The following is a 3,031-nucleotide window of genomic DNA, read 5'->3' as shown; positions in this document are numbered from 1 at the left end:
AAATGATAAGCTATTAATTGATTAAAGCTTTATTTGATCATGATATTTTTCACCAGTATGGCATCATCGGAGTAGAATTTTATTTATTTACTGATATAGCTTCTGTTTTCATAATGGCCATAAGCCCATAACCTTTCGTTTCTTACTCTCTCTTGATGACTTTATATTATCTGATATGCCTTTAAGATATTATTCCGATGAATACTTTTAACTTTAATTGTTGCCAACTTATTTTGTTCTATTTTTGGTCAGATCTCAATGTTTTCCAATACAGATTACTGGTTGGCCATTGGAGTTAATGGCTTATGCTTATTTAGCTGTTAGTCCTCCAAGCATGATAGCGCGATCTGAAAAGGTATGAACTAAACTAACTTTTTTGATATTATTATTGTAGAACTCAACTAGTGATTCTTTTGACAGATGGCTATAGCAGCATCAAATAAAAGTACCGCCAAGAAAGATTCGAGATATCCTGAAATAGAGGAGCAAGCATTGTGCGAATCCAGTATATCAAAATACAACAATAATTTGTAATCCTCTTTATATATTCATTGATACATGGAAAGTAGTAGTTTAGACATGTTTCATTTTTTTTATTCTATTGTTGAATGATTGTTCAATTGGATAGTTGGATCCATTGATTTATGTACTAATATATTGTAACATTACAGTGCTTGTGAATCTTTAGACTGTATTTGATGTCTTTTGCTAGAATATTTTTTAGTTTAATATAATTGTGTATTTATTTTTATTTTATAATATTTAATTTATTTAATTAAAAATACATAATTATATATATAATCATATTATTAAATATTATGTTGTACAAAAAATTATTAAAATTATATATATATATATATATATATATATATATAATAAAATAAAAATAATGAGGGACCTAAAGCTACACTTATATAGAGTAGCTATAGTATACAAAAAAAAGGGGGACCTAAGGCTACGCTTATAAAAAGTAGCTATGGTATATAATGTGGCTATGCTTTATAAGTGATGCAGTAGTGTTGAAAAGCGTAGCCTATTCTAGAAAAATGAAAGCTGAAAAGCGTAGCCTTTGGTCCTAGACAGCATCACTTGAAAAGCGTAGCCTATTCTCAAAAGCCAAAAGCGTAGCCCTTAGTGCAGAAAAGCGTAGCCTTTGAGAATAGGCAACGGCCGAATAGGAATCACTCCAAAAAGCGTAGCCGTAGCCCAAAAGGCGTAGCCGTAGCCTAAGGCATCATTTTTTTTCACTTTTAGCTACACTTTTCAAGTGTACCTAAATGGGTGTTTTTCTTGTAGTGTCCTGTCTTGATTGATGACATGTCACCATGTCATGTTTTTCTATGCTTTTTCATACAAGAAATTTATGATTAGTACTTAAATATTGCATTCTTTGGTGCTTAAATGGTATATTTCTTTGATCTTTTGATTTGATAAACTTTGTAGGAAATAAGAAGAAAAAGAATTCAAGCAATTTAATTCTTCTGCAAGTGCTCTGCATTTTACATTTCTGTTCATGATCTGATTTACTTTTCCTGCAAGTTTAATTTTCTCTAAGCTTTGATCTATTGCTCTCTTTAATTTCTAGCACCCACTCCCCTTTACATTTAATGCAATTTTACTTTTCTTGCAATTTAAGATTCTTGCAATTTACATTTCTTGCTCTTAAAGTTACTTGCCAATTTACATTCTGCAACTTTAAATTCATTGTCCTTTACTTCCTGTTGGTTACAATTTCACACAATTCACATCAATGTTAGCTTGACTAAACTAATCACCCACTAAAGTTGCTTGATCCATCAATCCCTGTGGGATCGACCTCACTCTAAGTGAGTTTTACTACTTGATGCGACCCGGTATACTTGTCGGCTAGATTTGTGTGTTTGGAATTCGTTTTCCAAAAATACACATCATTGATCACCTGAAACTAGTTCTGAAAAGATGCCAAGAGACCAACCTGGTTTAAACTGGAAAAAATGTCACTTTATGGTGACTGAAGGGATTGTCCTTGGGCATAAAATTTCAAACAAGGGAATAGAGGTGGATCAAGAAAAAATAGAGGTAATTGAAAAATTACCACCACCTGCCAATGTTAAGGCAATCAGAAGCTTTCTGGGGCATGCAGGATTCTATAGGAGGTTTATAAAGGATTTTTCAAAAATCGCAAAACCTCTGAGCAATCTGCTAGCTGCTGACACGCCATTTGTGTTTGACACAGAGTGTCTGCAGGCATTTGAAACGCTGAAAGCCAAGCTGGTCACAGCACCAGTTATTTCTGCACCAGACTGGACATTACCATTTGAGCTAATGTGTGATGCCAGTGATCACGCCATTGGTGCAGTGCTGGGGCAGAGGAATGACAAGCTTCTGCACGTCATTTATTATGCTAGCCGCGTTTTAAATGATGCCCAGAAGAACTACACAACCACAGAAAAAGAATTACTTGCAGTGGTTTATGCCAATGACAAGTTTAGATCATACTTGGTAGGATCAAAGGTGATTGTGTATACTGACCATGCTGCTCTCAAATATCTACTCACAAAGCAGGATTCAAAACCTAGGCTCATAAGATGGGTGTTGCTTCTGCAAGAGTTTGATATAGAAATAAGAGACAGAAAAGGGACAGAGAACCAAGCGGCTGATCATCTGTCCCGGATAGAGCCAGAAGAAGGGACGTCCCTCCCCTCTCCTGAAATCTCTGAGACTTTTCCGGATGAGCATTTATTTGCCATTCAGGAAACACCATGGTTTGCAGACATTGCAAACAATAAAGCTGCAAGGTTCATACCCAAAGAGTACAACAGGCAACAAAAGAAAAAATTAGTTACTGATGCAAAGTACTACTTGGGGGATGAACCCTATCTCTTTAAGAGATGTGCAGATGGAATAATCTGGAGATGTGTGCCTAGAGAAGAAGCACAGAGGATCCTATGGCATTGCCATAGATCACAATATGGAGGCCATTTCGGAGGTGAGCGAACAGCCACCAAGGTCCTCCAATGTGGCTTCTATTGGCCCACACTCTATAAAGGTT

At 35.5% G+C, this 3,031-nt stretch overlaps 1 long non-coding RNA gene across 1 annotated transcript; it reads left to right on the top strand.

Moving 5' to 3' along the window:
* Positions 230 to 543, top strand: LOC110267782. Its single transcript, XR_002355694.1, has 2 exons — positions 230 to 355; positions 431 to 543. It is a non-coding gene; the product is annotated as an uncharacterized LOC110267782 (long non-coding RNA).

This window comes from Arachis ipaensis, chromosome B10 (genome assembly GCF_000816755.2).
Source record: "Arachis ipaensis cultivar K30076 chromosome B10, Araip1.1, whole genome shotgun sequence".
Lineage (NCBI taxonomy): Eukaryota > Viridiplantae > Streptophyta > Magnoliopsida > Fabales > Fabaceae > Arachis > Arachis ipaensis.
This window is presented reverse-complemented; position numbering and strand designations above follow the sequence as displayed.